This window comes from Ochotona princeps, chromosome X (assembly GCF_030435755.1).
Source record: "Ochotona princeps isolate mOchPri1 chromosome X, mOchPri1.hap1, whole genome shotgun sequence".
In the NCBI taxonomy this organism is placed as follows: Eukaryota; Metazoa; Chordata; class Mammalia; order Lagomorpha; family Ochotonidae; genus Ochotona; species Ochotona princeps.
The window spans coordinates 98,602,558-98,624,010 of NC_080865.1; positions in this window are offsets into that span (position 1 = coordinate 98,602,558).

A 21,453-nucleotide genomic window follows, 5' to 3' on the forward strand; every position below is an offset into this window, starting at 1 on the left:
AGATATATAGAGAGGAGGAGAGAGAGAGAGAGAGAGAGAGAGAGAGAGGAAGATCTTCCATCTGATGATTCATTCCCCAAGTGAGCGCAATGGCCAGTGCTGTGCCGATCTGGAGCCAGCAGCCAGGAACTTCCTCCAGGTCTCCCACACGGGTGCAGGATCCCAAAGCATTGGGCCATCCTCAACTGCTTTCCTAGGCCTCAAACAGGGAGGTGGATGGGAAATGGAGCTGCTGGGATACGAACCGGCGCCCATACGGGATCCCGGCATGTGCAAGGCGAGGACTTTAGCAGGTAGGCCATGCCGCCGGGCCCTCAAAATTTGATTTATGCGCTAATTCTGAAAGTATTTTTGCATCTACTGATTACACAGGTTCTTCTAAATGTTAGGCTCAGGCCATTCACAATTACATAAAATTCTACTGTTGTGGTCCAGTGGGCTAAACTTAGTGCTAACATTGCACATCAGAGTATCAGTTCAAGTTCTGGCTGCTCCAATTCTGATCCAGATTCCCGCTAATGTACCTGGCCCAATTACTTGAGTGCTTGTCACCTGTATGGCAAACCCAGATGGAGTTCATGACTCCTGGGTTCAGCCACAGCTGTTGCATAAGTGAAGGCGTGATCCAGGAGATGAAAGATCTCTCTCTCTCTCTCTCTCTCTCTCTCCAATGTCTCTGCCACTCTGTCTTTCAAACATATGTGTGCGCACACACACATGCTCACACACATATGTAATCCCATTTATTTCATGTTAAGCAGCATGATGTAGATAGACACATACAGCATTTCAGTCATCCCTGCATATGGTCGAATGAAGTAATAGCTATTATCTCGCTGTTAAAGGGGTAAACATGAGATGCAAAGGAAATAGACAATGTGTAGTGCAACAAAGCTACTGGAAGATTTGAGATTTGCATCCAGACTGGATAACGAAATGTCAGAAACTGAATTACACTTATGCTTTTGCCTTTCAAAGCATTTCAGTGACTCTCCATTGCCAACATCTTCAAATACAAATTTTCCAAGACTCCATTGCCCTGTTTGATAGATAGGCAGATGGGATTTACAAAGAGAAAGTTGAGTGTGGTTTCTCCCCGCTAAACTAGATACCTACCTACCTCACCTCATTCTCCCCTAAGAGATTTCTGACTCTTAATCTAAAGGTTGCTGAAGGATGCAGAGTCATCACATAATCTGTAGTTACTTCCTGCTGTTCTGGGGCACAGGGCTTGCCTATTCTGGGTTGGGAAGTCTCCTGCTATCTTATCTAATAAATCCCTTTCACAAGCCATAAGAACTTCCATTCAGTACTGATAGCTATGTCCCATGTTTCTTCATCATTAGTCTGAAATGTTGCTGGCTTCTATGCATGAAGGCTGGTGATGTAGGTGCTCTAACCATCAACGTGTGTGTGGAGACCAGACCACATACCCATTGGTTCTGGTCCCTGAGATTGGAGATCTTGACATGTTTGAGACCAAAATGATGTGAAATGATGGATTGGTTGCTCTCTCTCACACACACACACACGAACACACAAAGCCATAAATATCAGGTACAGTGGCCTCGTCTGGGGAGCTAAGCTAGGCTCCTCCTGCCTGGCCCACCTACAACTTTTGCTCTTATGTGTGGTCTTTTCCTGATCACATGTATTCAATGTTAAATAAATGGCAGAATTTGAAAGTTGGAATTCATACTGTATGTGACCGCAATAAAATTCAAGAAAAACTCAAACACATTATGTGTTCAATGGGAACTCATTCAACTGAACTTTTCTACGGGTTAATAATTTGTTAAGATGATTAAGTCCAAAATAAGTGGATATAGTATCTTTTGTGTTTCATTCATTTTGGTCAACAAAATGCAAAAATTATATATTATGTGTATTTTGCTCCTTTATATCAAACATAATGCACATAATGATATGCATACATTTACATAGATATGCAATCTCTCATAAAAATGTTTGAATGATAAGTTTATTTTGGTGGTAACATTTGCAATACATGCATAACTTTTTCATACCATATGGTTTTCACAAACTTCTTGGTGATTGTTTATGTTCTTATAGATCAAAATGCTTCCACCAAGACAATTTTATTGTTAAATATTGTTTTCCCACAAACGTTTTTGAGGTACCATTATATATGTATGTTATGTAAAAAGAAGTCACATGAATAACTTTTGCAAGTTATTCGTAACATAGCAAGGCCCTTGAAATCATTGTAAACAATATAATTTAAAATTTGTGTGTTACAAGAGGTCATTTCCTTAGGCAGAATTCAAATTTCAAGAACATATTAGCATTCTAAAAGCAAAAACTCAGACCTGAGACCTGAAATAGGCTTCTGAATTTGTGAAGCCCACCTCCCTATCTTATGCTGAAATTCGAACCTTTTGACATCCTGCATGTGCTTAGCTAACAAGATCTTTTCTAGTGTCATGTTACATTGACATACGGCTCTAATTGCTAGCTTGAAGTATAAACAATTGGCCATTCTCTTAACAGGAGGTCATGTGCGTGGAGCAGGGGGGCACTCCAGAGTGGAGCAGGTGGAAAGGAGGAAGCTTGGATCCCAACCACGAAGACTCCCAGATCTTCAACACAAACTATTAATACGAGCAACAAGGACTATATCCCAACTGCCAAGGAGGCCACAGGGAATTGGATGCCCTCAGAGGCTGAGTACTCTGAGGTCACCCACCCCCAACCGGAGCTTCCGCAGGGGATGGAAGAAGTCCAAACACTACCGTGCAGAAACCAACGTCATCGGAACGACAACCAGAAACCCTGAGCGGTCCACAGAAACGGAACAATAAACGTCCTTCGGGACCAGGGAGGAGAGCTTTCTCTGGTCCTAGCCTGGCTCTGGCTCTGGACCCCAACCCTCCCTCGCAATGACCATCGGGATCGCTCCAGAAACCCCTCATAGCAAACAAACAATCATACAAACTAAAAAAACCTAAAATAAATAGACAAACAACAAAAAGTAGGGCTTGGAATCTGACAGAAAAGAGCTGGCATGGATTGGCTCATGCCTCGCTGGGTGGGACACAAAGATTAGTCACTCCTCACCATGGTATTGAAGATTTCTCTGCACACCCCTCCAAAAAAAAAGTTCTGCACCTTAATTGTCGACAAATGTCTTGTTAGAGTCATAAGCCAGTCTAGATTATTCTAAAATCTGCCAAGTTCAGCAAAATTATACTTCAACACAACAAACGGCTAAATACTAAAATGAAAATAGACACGAGACAGCTGAATAGTACCCTATAGCCATTTTAAGATGTATAGCAGCTGGTTCTGTATATAAACTAAAATTGAAATGTCAATGAGCTAATCATAGGATGTGGTTAAGAACTTGCATTTTTTTTTTTTTACATACTGGTTACTCAAAACCATGTCAATCCCATAATGTTGTAAATTGTTGTTGATGTTATGTTGGGACTCTTAATTGATTGGGATTATATTCTGCCAGCTCTAACTTCAGACCAGAAATAGTCTCCCCAAGAAACTGTTCAACCCATCTGGACAATAAGTAGCTGGACTCTATGCTTGGTATACGTTTGCAAGGAAAGAATGTTGATTGAATTTGAACTGTAATACTGCATCAAGGTGGAGGATTTCACCGGGGGGGGGGGGGGAGTGGAGAGGGGTGGGGGGATTCCCAGAGCCTATGAAACTGTCACATAATGTAAAATAATTAATAAACAAAAAATGTAAAATGAAGCAAACACTGAAATTTCAAAAAAAAAAAAAACTAATGGCCATTGTATTTCAATGTGACTCCAATGTTATTGCTTTTATATAGAGCCATTCTTGAAAACCAAGTGTTATTCCAGCTCTCACTCCCTGAAAATGATTGGCAGACTTGCATGCATGGTGATTTTGCAGAAGGCACTACTCATCATTGGTATTTCTTTTGCTCCAGGGTAGGCATATTTGTTTTAGGAAATGCTTCAGATGATACGATTAAGTTTAAGACAGAAGGTCCATTGGTTTTCCATATTGGAAAACAAAGCAAATGTAAGACAAAAAAATCATTCCAAATTTCTTTGCAACTGTGCTAATGAAAAATGACAAAGGCTGAAAGAAACGATAGAAAATAAACAATATTGGAGGACTAGTTCAACATCTGATAAAGTAGAATATTTGCTTTTCTGTTGGCTAAGTATTTTGAGATTACAGCTAAAATACAATTATTTCATATAATTGTGAGAAGGTCATTTGGCTAATTTTATTTCAATTATACGAAATAGAGAATATTTAACCTTCACTTGTTGATAAAATATTGCTTCATAAGATTGCTGAATGGAAAATTTTATCATGTGTATAGCATGGGGGGATCAAGCAAAAAAATTATCCCTGAAGTTTCATGTTATCTTCTTTTTGTCTGCTTCATAACCTAATATATGCCTTTATATTGCTGAAAAGATCATAAAGCAGTGACTAACAACAATACTTATCTATAGTATATACTAACACCCTTTAAGATTTATACAACTTTTTTAAAGTACAGCAGTGAACATTGTAATTGCACTGTAAATGTCATATGGAACAACTTATTGCTCAAATGATCAGTCTTGTCTTTCAATTATTTGCACAATACTACAAGATCTAAAAGAGTTATTTCATCACCTTAATTACACACAACATACAACTAGCCAACTATACAATTGCTATTTTGGGGTCAATTTTTTCATCAAATAGTCTGTTCGTAAGGTTATTTCCCTTTCCTATCATGTTTTATCTCAAAGTTTAATTATCTTTGGTTTCCCTGTAAATGTGAAATATTCAGCACTACTGGCTTAAAATGAAAAGCTAGGAAGCGTGAAGGTCTCTAGAACATACAGGAGAATTTTTTCTTGCTGTTTTTATGTCAAACGAGCTTCATGATCATCTACATAGAATATACACAATTATTATCAAGCAGGATAGTGTGTGACACATTGATCATTTAAATTCATCAAAGTATCAATTATGTTACATCAGTAAAGTACAACACCAATGTGTCACCTTTCCAAAAAAGATAGTATAGTACTCTTCTCCAAGGTAAAGTGCCATAAATCCTTGGACAATCAATGCTTTTACGAGTTCATCATGAAACATATAAACGAATCATGTGACATTCTGTAGACCTGGATGGTAATGCTATGTCAATCAACATCCCAGCCAAAGAAAAAAGTACAGAAATATGTAAAAAAAGATAATGAGTTAATTTAAAGAGGCCCCAGTGGGCACAAATGAAAGAACTGGAGGGGAGTAGTAAAGTAGTAGTGGGTGTTATTCAAAGTCTGTATTAAATAACTGAGTTAATTAATACTGATGGAAATGATCTAATAAAGATATGGAGGAGAAAAGACAACTTTTTGTAGAATTTTAAATAGTTCATATAAAACACACTCAAAAAGGAGGAGTATAATGCACCACTCCTTAACTATAGGGCAACCACAATAACTCGCTTTAAATAATGCAGTATGGAAAAGAGGAATGAAAGTGATTTTGGGGAGAAACATTTGGACTAGTAGCTCAGATGTGTTAGATGTTCATATCTCACATCAGAGGACTTGGGTTCAACTCCTGCCTTTCCTCATGATTCCAGCTTCCTGCTACTGTGGACATTGGGAAAGGGATGGGTACATTGATTACTGCCACTTCAACATGGGTGATGTAGATTGCCTGGCTGGCTCTAGGCTTCACTCTCATGGGGAATTCTGGGGAGTAAGAGGTAGGTAGGATAATTGTACATCCTGTTCCCTCATTCATGTTCTTGTCCTCTCAAAATGAAATTTTCAAAGTTGAAGGACGAAAGGAGTGAGCATACTGTGAAGAAACCTAACACTACTTTAAGTTTGTGTTGAAGCTCAGTCGGTTTGATAGTGCAACCTTGACATACAAATAAGAAGACAAATAGACTGGGCCCGGCATGGTAGCCTAGTGTATAAAGTCCTTGCCTTGCATGCACTGCCTGGATCCCATCTAGTCACTGGTTCTAATCCTGGCAGTCCTGTTTCCCTTGCAGCTTCCTGGCTGTGGCCTGGGAAAGCAGTTGAGGATGGCCCAAAGCCATGGGACCCTGCATCCACGTGAGAGACCTGGAAGAAGTTCCTGGATCCCCTGTTTGGATCGGCTCAGCTCCAGCCATAGCGACCACTTGGGGAGTGAAACAGTGGATGGAAGATCTTTCTCTCTGTGTTTCTTTCTCTCTGTAAATCTGAATTTCTAATAAACATAAATGAATTTTTAAAATATGAAGCCAAATATAGCAGAAACCCATTATATCTGTGATTTTGTATTTAGTGCACAGTAACGGTTTCCAGAAACACACATACACACTTTAAATAAAACAAAACATTATGGGTATATCAACTTACAGGCTTGGGACAAGCATTATCTGAAAATGAATATGTGCAAAACCTTTTATATTCTGTCTCCACAAATTTAACTTTTAAATAATTTAAATGGAACCAAGCTACATGTACTTCTTTGTAGCTTGTATTTTCTACCCCAATTTCATATATTTAGATATATCCACACAGATACAATACTACATTTTCATTGGATGCTATGTCATTTAATTATACTGCTTTGATCTGCTATGATAGCATAATTTATTTCTTCCATTATTGTTAGATCTTGCATATTCATTCTTTAAAAAAATATGAACTACAGTGGACAGAACATCCCTGTAGATATGTTTAGAGTACTTTTGTGATAAATTCTCTAAGGTATTCCGAAAGACCCAAGTGTTCATTAGAATACATTTAATTTCTCCAGATGTGCTAAAGTACTTCTGAAATTGTTTTTCCAAGTTATGTTTTTCCTAGTAATGGGTGACAGTCCACATTTCCCCACGTAATTTTTTTTTATAATATTAAGAATTGTTGATTGCTTACTTGTAGCTCTTCACCTTCTAGCCAAGCGGTGATATTGCATTCAACTATACCCTTTGAAATCAGGCTTAGTCATATGATTCTTGGGGGTAATGTGTCAGCCTTGGTGAATATGCTGATTCATGCTCCTCCACTCCCTTGGACCTCAATAAGGATGACACAGAGTAAAGTCTCTGTTGACTTGCAATAAATGCTACTGATCATATACGCATAAACAGTTGTGTTTTACATCCTGTGTCCACAAACTGTAGCCTGTTTGCCTGATCTGGTTCACTGCTGTTTGTAAAAATGTAATAAGAACGAAGCAATGTCTGTTTTTGTATTGCGTATGCTGAGTTGAATAGTTGAGACACACATTATGTGTCCCACAAACTTGAAAATATTTATGATTTGGATACAGTTTGGTCACATCTGTTAAAACTAATGAGATTGCTACAACAAGGCACAATTCTGACTGGTAAGCTAACTGTAGTGTTGCAATGTTTTGCTTTAACTCAGTGTCAATCTAATGGATATCAAAATATACCTTCTCAGCTAAGTAAGAATATCTTTTTTTTTTTTGTTTTTCAGTCCATAGAGATATCTCACTGGCTATCAGGAACTTTTAAAAATGCTATTGGAATGCTTTGAGAGCTATTTTAAGCAGAGTTGGAAGGCATAGAGATCTTCCATAAATTTTCTTTGACCTACCCATTTTATTATAACTTAAAATATCCACTTATTAGGTGGCAGCTTGTTACAATGCAAAAACGATCTAAATTTCTTTGCAACATGTAATCCTATTCTTTAGAAAAAAAACAACCAAAATTGCCCAGAATGTTACTTTAATCAATGCATTTAACACAAAATTTGACAGTCCCATTCCTTGGTGGTTAATTCTACATAACCAGACTTACTGTTAGGATATTATATATTCTTCATTAAATTTTAATAGTATAAACTTATTATAAACATTACAGTGTAAATTATTGAAGAGCCATCTATATTGTGCTATATAAACTGAAGAATCTGCTGCGGCCTCCAGACTTACCATTAAAGCATCTTAATAAGAGGAAAAAAAAAAGGAATAAAGTAGACCATAAGGTATGACAAAGGAAATGCAAACAAAACAACCCAATTTTATGAAAATTGATCTCTCTCTCTCTCCCATAGTTTAGATGAATAAGTTTATTTCATCATTTCTTGCTGATGCTTGTCAGATATGACTCAATACAGTATTTAACTGTATGAAGCATTAAGTTACAGAGGAAACAATTGAAATAGACAGTTAAGCAACTGAATCTGAATGCCCAGATGTAATGGCCCAACATATTCTTGCATCCTCAAAGTTTTTAACTCTCAAGAGAAAAATTATTTTGTACTGGTATTATTTTCTTCTCCACAATAAACTCTGTATAGCCCTCTGACACTAAAAAATGCAGGTCAGCATTTATTTCTCTTATTTGATTTTGTATGTTGACATTCCTGCTGTTTATGGACCATAGGCTGTATCAACAGCAATGGAGATGTTCTGATTCTACAGACTTGTGAAATCATATGTTATAATTCCACTAAGTAAAAAGTATCCATGAAATTTTAATTGATGTCAAGGCTACAGGGAATCTACAATGGTATGTGGTACAGTTTGGAAATCCCTGTACTATGTGTACCCTTCGGGTTTGAGCATCCATTTCATAATAACTACCTTTTTTGCTTTATTATTTTAATCAAGAAATTTATTTTATTTTTGATGATGCCCACACAACTGAGAAGGATGCATGCCCACATGAAACACCAATTACGGTGGGAAGCTTCCAGGAATGGGCAAAGTGGATGAAACAAGTGTTTCCGTTTTTTTTCTTCCTGTATCTGGGAAAAGTTGGGAAAAGAAGGGGAGAGGGCCACTCCCAGCAGCCCAATAGCATCAGTACCCTGGGATGTGGAACGAGCACTCAATCGAAGACTATAGTCTTTAGAATACACTCCTTTATCAGAGCAGATCAGATCAGATCATATTTTCTTGAGCTAGCCTGTTTGGATTTGAAACCTTCATTGCTAACCCCCAGTTACATGATCTTAGAAACCCATTGTAGTGATGCTGGGTTGGGAGAGCAGAGAAATCTTCCAGCTTCTTAGAGTGTGTGAGGAAGATGTAAAGTATAACCTATCAAGATTGTAACAGGTAACTTACAGACAGCTGAATTGAATCAGCATTAGACATTAGTAAAAACTATAAAGACATACAGTGGTATCCAAGAGTGATCCTGACAGCCTCTTAGCAGGAGGTCATATGCACAGAATAGCGGGGGGCATCCCAGAGTGGAACAGGAAGACAGGAGGAGGCTTGTATCGAACCCCAGAGACTCCAGGTACCTCACTAAGGACCATTGGTATGGGCACCAAGGATTGTATCCCAACTGCCAAGGAGATCACAAGGAATTGGAGTGCCTTCGGAGGCTGAGAACTCTGAGGTCAATCATTTCCTATCGTATCTCCCACGTGGGATGGAAAAAGCCCAGATCCTTCCTCACAGGATCTAATGTCATCAGAACAACTGCCAGGAGCCCTGAGCGATCCTCAGAAACAGAAGAACAGTAAACTTTCTTCAGGACTCGGGAGAGGAGCTTTCTCTGGTCCTTACTTAGTTCCAACTTTGGCTCCACACTCTCTCTTGTAATGAACATCAGGGTCACTCCAGAGCTCCCCCTGCCCCCAGTTAGATTAGCTAGACAGAGACCAATAAGGAAAGCTTAGAACACACAGGAAAAAGTCAGCTTGGACTCCCATATACCTTCCTAGGTAGGACACAAAGATTAGTTACTCCTCACTAAGGCACTGAAGATTTCTCTGCACACCACTCCCTAAAAGTGTTCTGCCCCTTAATTGTTAACATATGGCATGCTTGAGTTACAAGCCTCTTTGGACTAGCCTAAAATTCGAGAAGTTCAGTAAAAATCACACTTGAATACTATAAGCTGCTAAATATGAAAATGAAAATAGACACAAGACAGCTGAATAGTACTCTATAACCATTTTAAGGTGTATAGCAGCCGTTTGTGTATAAACTAAAATTGACATGTCAATGAAGTAGTTAAAGGATGTGGTTAAGAACTTGCATTTTCTGGCCTGGCACGATAGCATAGTGGTTAAAATCCTCGCCTTGCACACGCCGGGATCTCATATGGGCTCCGGTTCTAATCCTAGCAGCCCTGCTTCCCATCCAGCTCCCTGCTTGTAGCCTGGGAAAGCAGTCGAGGATGGCCCAAAGCTTTGGGACCCTGCACCTGTGTGGGAGACCCAGAAGAGCTCCTGTCTCCTGGCTTTGGATTGGCTGAGCTCCAGCCGATGCGACCACTTGGGGAGTGAATCAGCTCATAGAAGATTTTCCTCTCTGTGTCTCCTCCTCTCTGTATATCTGGCTTTCCAATAAAAATAAATAAATCTTAAAAAAAAAGAACTTGCATTTTCTAACATATTGGCCAATCAATACCGTGTCAATTAACTTCATGATGTTACAAATTGTTGTTGAAGCTGTGTAGTGGCTTTTCATTGGAGGAGATGATACTCTGCCAGCTCTGCTTTCAGACCAGGGATGGTCTCCCAATGAAACTGTTGAATTTATCTGGACAATAGGACGTTGGACTCTCTGTATGGTCCATGCCCTCAATGAAGGAACCAGGACTGGATATGAACTGTACCTACTGCACCAATATGGAGGAATTCAATATGGGGGGAGGGCAAGGGGAGGTGTTGGAGGAATCCCAGAGCCTATGAAACTGTGTCATAATATGAAATAAAAAATTATATAATCTTGGTGTACTACCTCAATTATGAGTGTAAATACTTTATGTAAACTATAAAATTTTCTTTCCAATTATCCTCATCTCTACAAATGCTACCCATTAGCCTCAGGGAATTACTGTTATGCTTTCTCTGATTAAAGATTACTTTTGGTTTTTCTAAAATTTCATTAAAATGAAATTATGAAAAATGAATTTATATATATAAACTCATTATATATATATATATATGTGAGTATATATATATATACTCATTGTAGTAACTCTTTGCAGGGTTTACATTTAAGGCCGAACGAGGTCTTACACATGTTTGGCAATATCCAGAATACAAATGTTTCGTACTTTCTTTCATTTGGTTAAAGAAGATAGCTGATAGAGAATCTGTCTGTCTTTGCTTTTCTCTATGCTTAGATTGGCAGATGTTTATGTAAAGTGCTTATACAGTAAATATTTTCAGTCATAAGGTCTCTGATGCTCTGATAATTCTGCTATTGTATGAAACAACACATAACAAAACGATTTGGCTGTATTCCAGCAAAACTGTATTTGTGGACAATGATTACTAAAATGTCTATAAATTTTGTTTGTCAAAACTAATTTTCTTTTGATTACTTCAACCACATAAAATGTAGAACCATTAATTGCTTCCTGGCAAAACAAAAATAGGTAGTGAGACATATTTGGTAAATGGGCTCTGACCACTGCCTTTAAGAAAGTCAATATTCATATTCTGTATTGTGAAGTGAAGAATTAATTTTATTACTTGTAGATTTGGAAAAGGTATGCTTTTTTTTTTTTGGAAAGGCTACACAACTTCTGATATCTGCTAATCTCAAAAAATAGAATTATGAAAACTTTACTGGTTTTCTGCCCTCTCAAAAGTCTTTATATTTAGCATCAATTTTTTTAAATTAGAGTTCTCTTTGCATTTCTCGGTGGCACGAGATGGAGTTTCAATGATATTGTTTTAATTTCCTAAAAACTTACAATAGTACTATTGTTTTCCAAGAAATTCTTGTTAAATGTTACTATGATGAAATTCTTTCCTATTGATCTTTACAATCATTAAGAATTTGTATGTGTGAATGATTTTTAATTTTTCCTGCTTGAAAGCAGAGAATTGATTCAGTGATTTCATTAATGCTGTATTGTATTAAAAATAGAATAGATTTAGTATCATCATCCAAACTGGCAAGTTATCTTTTAAAGGTTTTTAAATAGACATTTTAAAGGAAAAGACAATGAATATTTGGTCAACAGACCTGCATTTACATAGCAGCTCCATCACTGCTTGACTTGCACCAATATCCCAAATTCAATTACCTGCAAAATTGAGGTGATAATGAGATCCTATGAGGCTATGAGCTTCATGTGCATCTCAAATAACCCACTTCTTTAGAAGTGATCAAGAGTGTTTGACTTCAATATTACATTATTCTCACTTTCAAGAAATGTGGCCACCATCCAATGGCTGTAAGTGAGAAAGTACTCCGAAGATGATGACTGACTTCTCATTCACTGTTGGTAAGGGCATACCTTGCAAAAAAAATTGTAAACATATAGGTGGTTTTTCCAAGTAGCTCTCAATTTTTTTCATTTTCTCTTATTTTCTCTATACCATTTGTTCTCTTTTATAATCTGATCAGCATTTAATTAGAAAACGTTCTTTTCACATCTCAAAACTTTTATAGAAAATACCTAGCTAGGTGCATTATCAGCCATTTTAAAAGATTTCTGGAAACCTAAACTTTGAAATTTGAAATACTTAAAGATAATTGTTAGATTTTTCCATTTAAAAATGCAACATTTTCCTCATTGCTTAGCAAGGATGATCTGGATCCAAAGCTGAGCAACAAATTCTCTTGGCTGTCACATCCACATACTTTCTGTGCTCTCATTTTGGAGTATCCACCTTACGTCAAACAAAATATGTCACCTGCCCTTTGAATTAAATTTGTCATTGTCGTAGTGCATTTTAAATTATTTCAATAAAAATAAGTCATTAACTACAAATTTATGATTGACAATTCTACACTCATGGTCTATAATCAAGAATTTTTGTGAAATTACAATAATGACTGTTATTTCAAAATGATTAAAACTTACCTGTACTAGCAGGTAACACTTGTTGTGCAAACACTATGTGTCATGCATGTTGTTAAGCACTTCATATTATGTTATTGCAGTTCAATTTCAGATGAACAGCACCAGCTTACCACTACTTTATCTTCTTTGTCTAGAGGAAGAAAACTAGCTCTTAGTTGCACAGATGAGATATTCTTTCCCCAGAATGCATATTATTCTAAGGTTATGTTTTGTAGATGATAAGTTTGATTTTCCAATAGTCTTTATGATAATTTATGATTTTTTCAGTTAAGATGTCAAATATTACATAGCATTTTCAAGGCTTTAATGCTTATGTGCAGTTTCAATGTTCCTCAAGGAAAAAGAGTGACTTCACAGTCCCCAAGATTCCTGCCACACACATAAGGATGGGAGATTCAAACAGCCCAAGAAGGTATTTTTTTCAAAAGATTCAGGTGCATAAGCCTCCGAGCAACCTTGAATGAAACTTCTAATTTCATACTGTGATCCTATTTGGGATGAGAGATACCTACTGCATTTCTTGCACATAGTTTCAGTGCAGTAAAAATTGCAGAAATTGAGCAATGTTTGAACAGTAGACAGTTTGTTATTTTGGAAACACCAGAGGAATTATCCTAGACAGAAATAACCCCATTCTTGTGGAGGCACAGGTGGCAGAGGCCAGGGTGAAGTACTCCTTCTTGACTATCTGCTATCAATCAGAGCATCTTGATGGGAAGCCCTTGAGAGAATAATATGTAAGGCAGCTTTCTGGGAAAATCGAAAATTTATTTTAAAAATGTTTGGAACAGAGGTCCTGCATTAATCAAGCAAAATGTAAGTCAATAATATTGCATACTTCTTGTGACTGTGAGTTCATCTACATTCAAACAATGATGCAATGTTGAGGAGATTTCTATTGAGTAGAGCGGGATTTTAAGGAGTTCATTGAAATTATGCACACTTCACTTCAGTAAGTTACTTTACTTAAAAGCCTATTTTCTGACTTCTTCTGTAAATATTAAGTACTGCTTGTGCATTTATCTCTTATACAAAGAAAAAACCACATGTGTTTGCATCCTGCCAAGATAGCAGACAAATTGCTGATTTTTGCAGTGTCATATCTGCTGACTGTCTGGCAAAGGAGAACTGCTAACAGCCATCATAACAAACACCATCCTTACAAAGAACCAGGATATTTTTTTCCTCCAGATATTTTCCACTGGCAGCCAAATTCAACAACCCTTTTACTTCAATGAGTTGTTTGTAAGCCACACTGTTAAATAAGATTTTTTAATGCCTATGTCTTTTGAAGATATTATTGTATTCTTTAAGAACAGGTCAATGTTAATCAGAGTATTCATTACATATACGCATTTTATATCTCCTGTATGCTGGGGATTATGAAAAATATCAAGAAATAATACATAGGACCTTAAGTAGTTAAATCTAGTGCAGCGAATGTCAAATGTGTATGAAAATGACGTCAGCTCCCACTGGCAAATCTGAGAACCAGAATGGTGTGTGGGTCATGCTGGATCAGGTCATAATACCAGTCAGTTCACATTAGGACTCGGACTGGTGGATGGCTGGGATGGGCTAGACTGTAGCCCCCACCAGACTGACCTGGTGATATATATACCTGACAAATCCAATATATATGTACACACACACACTCAAACCTGATAGCACCAAATCTATACATGTGAGACCTGGGGGAAAGGGGATGAACCTGGTATGTGTGTGGGGGGGTGAGGGCTGCAGGGGGCTCCCCTGCTGGTCCACAACTCTCAACTTCCACTGGTGAGCATGAGACCTGGGATCAGTGTAGACCAGTCTGATCAGGGATGGAACACCTGTTGACCGGCATGTGAGCTGGATCATGGGAAAGCCAGGCTGCACTGACTGTACCTACTGGTACATGCATAAGCCAGAGTGGGTGTGTGTTGGTTGGGCTTTGCTGCAGAATCAGCTGACAGATGCTGACAGGAGGAAATTCGGTCAAGCTAAACTGCAGAACCACTTGGAGAGTGCAAGATACAGGAGTGAGAGTGGACCTATTAGGGAAATTTTTGGCAACTCCCTCTTGGGTTGCTTCTCCGTCTGGTACTGGTGAGCATGAGGACTAGGACTGGGGCAGGCATGGCTAGACAGACATTGGCACCCACAGGCAGGTTTGTGGGCTGGATAGTGGGGTCAGTTGAATTAAACTAGGCTTCACTGCCCATTGACATGTAGAAGAGACAAATGCAATATGGGACAGACTGGACCAGTCTGCTGTACATACTGGCAAGCACGAGAACTAGGGCAGGGTGTGGGTCTGCTGGGGATTATTGGGAGTCACTGCAACTATATTGCAGCTTCCACTGGTTTGTGTGAAGCCCAAGTGTGTGGTGGGCAGGATCAGGCTGTTTTGCAACATTCACTGATTTGTGTAGAAGGCAGAGCTGGAGACAGAACTGACCCAGCAATTGCAACTACCAATGAATGTATAAGCTAATTTGGGCTACAGACTGTACTCGACTATGTATTGACAAGCACACACAAGAATCTTGTCCATGATCACCACAGGTGAGGTTTCTTTGATGATTCCTCCAACTGAACCACTGGACTCAGAACTCCAACCGTGGAGAGAATTGCAGGTTTCATAGTCTGAGCATGGTATGCATGTGTCAGTGCTGAACTTCTTCACTGGCTTAGATAGAGCAATGGCCAGCATATTCAGATGCACATGGAAGATATTGGCAGTACATTGGAATCTGCAGAGGATATCTGGTACCATAACAGAGGATGGAGGACAGAACAAATCATTCAACTAACCAAGGCAAGCATTGGCTGTGAATACCTGGGCAAATGGAGACTCTAAGTTTGACTATGTCAGCCAGTGGATTCTGGAGATTTCATCATGGTTGGAGTGGTAAGATTGACAGAAATTCAAAACTGTCGAACTATCAGAAACCACTTGAGCTCCTAGGACCCTTGAAGAATGTCCCACATCAGGGACTCTAGGATGGCATCTGGTGGCTGTCTCTCATCTCAGGGTATGCAGGCAGTTGGGAGGTACAATGTGGCTTCTCCCCTTATCACCTCCATTCCCCCGCATACAGGAAGGGAAAAAGAGAATGTGGAAAGAATGGTCTCACCCACTTTCTGCTAGCCCTTGACCCTTCACACCCTTATCAACTATGTAAAAATCATCAAAAATAAAATTTAAAAAAATAGAAAATGACATCAGCCTGCCCTAACTATATACCCTCATGTTTTCTAAGGTATATAAATCACAAAGCTTTTGGGGGTCTACTTTTTCTACTGCATTCTTTCACAAAGAAAAGAGGTTTAGAATAATTTATTTGTTTCTTAAATGATTTAATCTATTTATTCCAGAGTCATTTATATGGGGAGGGACACCTTCTTTCTGTTACAGCAAGTCCCAAAGAATTGTAACGGGCTGGGGCTATAGGTCAAAGCCAGGAATCAGGACCTCAGCCTGGGTCTTCCTCATACCTATTGGGGACTCAAGCATGCAGGCCATCTTCAGTTGCTTTCTCAGGCGTATTAGCAGGGAGATGGATTTGAAACAGAGCAACACAGGTTCAAAGCACTCCTTTTATGGGATTTCTGTGATATGGACCCTGGAATAATTTTTTTAATGAGTTAGAGTGGCCTACACTTTAAGTATATAGGAATTTAATAAATGATTGTAGATTTCATGAAGTCTTTCTTTTTTCCTTTTTATTTAATGGAAGAGAGTAAATTTCTGTGCTACATAAAATCCATTTCACATTATAAACTAGCACACATAAACAGAAAGCAGTGAATAGAAGATCTCTCTCTCTTTTTCTCTGTCACTTTTTCTGTCAATATTTATATTCCATACATGAAAATAAAGCAACAAAATACATACATAATTGCCCCATATAGTATGTAATTTGTCATTTTCTATTATATTTACAGAGCAGTACAAATCAAACTCTAAAATTACCCTTTCAAACCACTAGTTAGTCACCACTCAAAGTTTGAAAATCACTTTTCAAGGATTTGATAATGAGTTGGAAGGCAGTGGTAAGGAAGAAAAGACAATGGAATGTATTACTGTATGATTATTATAAAATATTATACTTCAATAGTACTTACCATATTGGAGGCACATTTTAAAAATATTTTTCATGTATCATGTTGTTTGAATCTATCTAAAATGTCCTGAGATTTGCATAGTTGCAAGTAATAAGTCATGGAATTTGATTAGCATGTCTGGATAGTTAATGTTCATATTTATTTTTGTTGTCTTTCAAAGATTTTAATTTAGATTATCCCAAATATATAAGCCAGGCACCCATGAAATCTCAAACAACCGCACTATTACAAACGTAGCTGCTTCCTCTGGTTCCCCATGCATCTACTCTTAATGTGCAGGTGAGTAGGCTTAATAGTGTGAAAAAATAATCACACCAATTACCTATGTACTATAAAACATGTTCAGCATACAGAAACAGTGTAAGATGGAAGCTACTAAAAGTGTTTTGTAGGATAAGTCTTACTTCATTCAGGATGGAGTTCCTTCACTACAGTTTCTGAAAATCTGTGTTCGTGATTATAAATGTGTTGATATTTCTATGAACATTAGCTGCATCCTAAAAATGTTAACAGTAGTCTTTCATCAACTATAGGCAGTAACGTTCCTTTCAATCAGTATGTAAATGCGACATTCGAACTGATTATATATGTACTACATTAATTTTAATGGAATGACAAACAAGTTTATTACACTGAGTGATCCCTCTCTAAAAAAAAGTGAAAATACACATAGATACCTAGTCATTGGAATATTTCTGAAATGAAAGCCTATTGAGATAGAATATATAAAGGATTTTTTGCAATACATGAAATATTTTAATATAAACTATCAGTACATAAAAAAATATTTCTCCTAACCCCATAGAAGCATTACCTGCCAGTATTCTCTATTGTTGCTTTTGAAGGTAAACAATTACCAGTAAACATATAATTACTTAACAACTGCTCTATGCAGATTATAATAGTGCAAGACTCAATCATTTCCCCAAATTGAACATATCATAGGAAATGCTACAAAAATCCAAAGAAATATTTCTCTTTAGAGATAGTGTCAGTTATATGAGAACTGCTAGATGAATTCAAACCAAAGACGATAAACTCCATTCAAGTTCATTAGGATTTATTAGTCCTACCTTTCAATAATTAGAATAAACTTCTCTAGATGCTGCTAGAACCTCTGCATTTCATAATCAAAGAAAAGTTGTCACTGTACTGAATATATCATAATTGATTCACTTTGAGGATTGTTGTTGTGGTGTTTGTTGTTGTTACAGAAAGTTTCAAAAAGCTTCCTGGTTCTTGTCAATGAAAGTTATAGAAGCTTCATAATTCTCATTTTTCCTAACCTTAAGATCAATATAAATTATTGTTGATGTAAAGAATGCAAATATATGCATTCTTTAGTGGTACTAAATATGCACATCCTTCTTTTTTTGAGATTGATATGATAGGGCAGTGTGCTGCACTTCTTAAGAGTAGAATCCTTTGGGAAAAGTTTATTTTAAAAAATCAAAACTGTGCTTTATTTCAGCACAAATTGAATCAGCATCTATGGGAGATGGTTCTTGGATAATAACATTTCATAAAATCCCACTATAGGTTTTAAGAGTACCGAAATTTCAGCGCTCTCAAGCCAAGGGAAGGGGAGAACTTATGTCATTCGGTAACATTGTCAGAAACAGAATGCAAAGCTGCATGTTCCGAGTAGTTTGCTTCTCGTCCCTTTGCTTAAGGCAAATCCTAGATAACAAGTATGTGGGATTTACATGATTAGCTACACTCTGCTTTGGTACGCTCACACTTCAGATGGTTTTACACAAACCAAAGCGGTTTTCTCAGCATCTTAGCCCTTCTATCCATGCGATAGGTTTTACGCATTATAACCACTAAGTAGCATTCTCTGGTTCCCCAATAATGATGTTAATGCCCTGAAATGTACTTTAGAAACTGCATAGAGCAGTGTTAGAAGTATGAATTTCTTCATCTGGCATCCAAACTTCCAATATCTGTTCTTCCAGTATCTGCCCATATGACCTTATCAAGGTACATAATTTCCCTGAGTGTAATGTAGTAGAAGTTCAATGAATGTTACCTTTGTTACCATTCAGAATTAGGATCTTAGATGATTGCTACCAACAAGATAAAGCATGGTGTTAGATCTGCTGCAGGATGCCAGTAGTTTTATACTGAAAAAGGGAGTACATGAGTGGCAAATGCTTTACTTTTTAATAATTTTAAAAATTTTATCTGAGAGAGAAAGAGAAACTGACACTTTTTTTGCATGCTGGTCCATTCCCCAAATGCTTATAGCATATTAGACTGGGCAAGGAAGAAGCGAGGACCCAAGGACACAGTTGGGTATCTCTTACATTTAGCGGGGATGAAGCTACTTCAGCCACCACCTTATCCTCCACAGAATGTACAACAGCAAGATGCTGGAATCAGAAACGGAGCTGCAACTGAGATCCAGGCACTCTGCATGGAATACAGGAATCCCACATCGTATCTGAACCACTGCATCAAGCACCTATCTCGGTTTTTTTTTAAATGATTTTTAAATTTTATTTGAAAGTAGGGGATAGCAAATGACAAAGACAGGGGGAGAGAGGGAGAGAGAGAAAGAAAAGACAGTTATTCCATCTATTGTTTCACTTCCCAAATGGTTGCAACAGCCAGAGCTAGGCTGGTCCAAGGCTGTGAACTGGGACCTTCTTCTGGATCTCCTACATGGTTGCAGGGGCCAGGAAGTTGAGTCTTCTTGCACTGGTTTCACAAGCCATTACTAGGGATCTTGGTTGTGAGTAGAGCATCCAGGACTTGAGCCACTGTCCATAATGAATGCCAGCACCACACATGCAGGATTAGCTTACTACACCATGGTGCTGCCACATTTACCTCAATTAAAAAATAGCAAATTGATATTTCATTAAACTATGCCTAGCTATAGTTGACTTTCATTATGTGTGACCTACTCATTCACGGATTCAAGCAATCTTGGAGAAGCAATTTTTTAATTGCATCTATATTGAATTTGCACATTATTTTTATAACGTAACTTTTTAAAAAATGCATTAGATATTGTAAGAAATCTTGGTATTATTTCAAATATATAGAAGGGAGCTACATTAGGGTAATATACATTGTTCCTACCTATAAAATGAAGTAGTTCTAGGAAATAGTATGTTAGAAGTATTTGTTAGAAAAAGATTAATATTTGAATAGAATTATCAGATCATAGAGTTAAAAACAAAGTATTAAAGATGGAAAGCACTAGATGTGAGTGTATCTAGGTCTCTGGAAAAACAAGTTCTGTTGGGAAAATAATAGGAACAAAAGCAGGGTCAATGCAGTCCATGGAGAATCCAAATTCTTTGTTAAGAAGTTTGTAAATCCTTTTGTATCAAGTGGGCAGAGTTTCAGGAATATTAATCTGCACTGGTGAATAAGAACGACTTGAGGCTGGGAATAAGTGAATGAACCAGTTATGAAGCTATCATCACAGTTGATTGGACAGGATAACTAGATAAAATAGATTATTAAGATTGGAGGGTAGGGTACCAGGAGGGGAGTTAAGAAGGATCTCCAGTTGACAGAAAAACTTGATTTACATGTTCAGAAACATAACTCAGGGTGGGCATTTGTTACAGTGGTTAAAATACCCTAACCCTTGGGTGGGCATGATTAAGCTGCCACCTGCAACACAGGCATCCCATATGGGTGCTAATGCATGTTCTGGCAGCATCACTTCTAATTCAGTTCCCTTATGATGGCCTGAGAAAAGTAGTGGTAGATGACCTGAGTTCCTGCCATCCACATGGGAAACCCAGATGAAGCTACTGCCTGATGAATTTGGCCACTGACCACTGGTCATTTCAAACATCTGTGGACTTAGTCAGTACATGCACAGTACCTATGTATCTGAAACTCTTTCAAATGCATTAATCAGTCCTTGAAGAAGGAGAAGAAGAAGACGAGGAGGAGGAGGAAGAGGAAGAAGCAGCAGCAGCAGGAGGAGGAGGAGGAAGAGGAGGAGGAGGGAGGAGGAGTAAGAGGAGGGAAGGAGGAAGAGAGGAAGAGGAGGAGGAAAAGAGGAGAAAAAGTAGTTGAATCTCTGCCTCTCAGACAGATGAGCTGGATTGTTTCCTGGGCCGCTAATTTCAGTCTGGTCCACTCCTGATATTGCAAACAGTTGATAGGGAACTAAGAAGTGGAATATCTCTGCTTTGTCTCTCTACCTTTAAAATTAAAATACAGAGAAATGAGTAATGGAAAAATCAAGAGAAATCATGACAGAATTGTCAATATATGAATTTTGGAATTGTCTGCATAGAGTTGATAGACAAGTAAAAAATAATAGATTAAATTTGAAAAAAGAGGTAAGCAAATATCTGTGTTCAAACAGTTTATTAAAATGAAGGCAGAGTTGCTTAGCTAGACTTGGTGAATGCAATGACATGTAAATGCTTGACTTTAGAAATTTAGTTTCAAATTTGGCTAGATATTTTTCTTTCATGTGTTATTTGTAAAAGTTGATGGGAACAATACTTGATGGAGGCCAGAATGTTGTGATTTGAATAGGATTTTGCACCTACCTCAAGACGAAGATTAAATACAAAAGC